Consider the following 1,343-nt stretch of genomic DNA (forward strand, 5'->3'; position numbering starts at 1 on the left):
AGAGTAACAGGGGAGGAGGGGGACGAGGGGGAGGAGGGGGAGGAGGGGAGGAGGGGAAGGATAGGCCGTGGGTCCCGGCCTTCCGGCGCGCTGCTTCTCTCTAGCAGCTGTGACGGATCGTGGTGGCAGCGGCAGACTGCAGTGTGCATTTCCACGTGCATGCCGAGATCCTCCCCAAAAGTCTAGCATCGGTCTTGAAACCCAGCCTCCTCAGAGTTCTGGGCCCTGGGACTCTCAGTGATCTCCGAAATCTCAGACTAGGACAAATAGCACCACCTTCTCTGGATTCTCCGCGCGCGGCTCCTCTCCTTGCTTCAAGCTCAGAAGCACCAGCCCCGAGGCCTGCGCTCCAGCTTTTCCACAGCTTAACCTCCAGCTTCCTCTTTGTCCCACCCCAGCCTTCACGGTGGTCATGACTTGCCGAATCGCTAATTTTATACACTTCGGTTTCTTCATGTCTTCTCAGTGACCTTTTCACCAGTTTTATACCCAGTTATTAATTTTTTATATTAAGCTCTCTCCATTCAGTTAACTCCTGTGATTATTGTATCCTGATTGACCCTTGAATTATACAGTCATCTTGACGGGCAACTTAACAGCATTCAGAGTGACTCTCCGGGCAGCAGGAACAAATTCAACGAAGCTACTGAGCTGATACTCATGGGTCTACATCGGGCACACTTTTAGTATTCATTCAGCATTTACCGGGTGCCAGGAACTGTGTGAAATGCTTCTCCTTCAATCTTTGCAGTATTATGAGAGTTAGATACTATTTTTGTTCACATTTTATCTGTGAGAGAAATTAAGTCCTTTGTTGGTCCGTGGGTCTAGAGCTGGGAATATACTGGAACTATTTTCCTGGTTGTCAAACTTCAGCGTCTCTGCTCTCACGGAAAGTTACGCTAACCTCGACTTTCTTCCTTATCCTTAGTAGCTGAAAGTTTTACAGGCGTACAGCCAGTGCCCCGCTTTGCAGCACCTTCTCTCCCAGCTGTCATTTCCCTTCCTTCCCCTCACTACTCCTCCGAAGGAGGTTCTGACCCGTGAGGGTTTCTGTCCAGAACTACATGGGTACCTCCAAATCCTGAAACCTCTGCCACCTTTCAGCCTGATCCAAAATCCACACTAATTTTCATGGAAACAATGGTGACACTCAGCTTTAATCTATTCAAAGGATTCCTAACTACCTTAGGTACCTTATTTTAAATCCTGAGCCCAGCACTGTAGACTTTCTGTGACCCAAACCTTACACTTCCAACCCAAGCACTGAGCTATCTTCAAATCAGACATCATAAAGATAGCTAATGAAAGATATCTGCCTTTTCTTCTGCAAATTATATATA

This window comes from Octodon degus, unplaced genomic scaffold, assembly GCF_000260255.1.
Source record: "Octodon degus isolate 3935 unplaced genomic scaffold, OctDeg1.0 scaffold00106, whole genome shotgun sequence".
NCBI lineage: Eukaryota > Metazoa > Chordata > Mammalia > Rodentia > Octodontidae > Octodon > Octodon degus.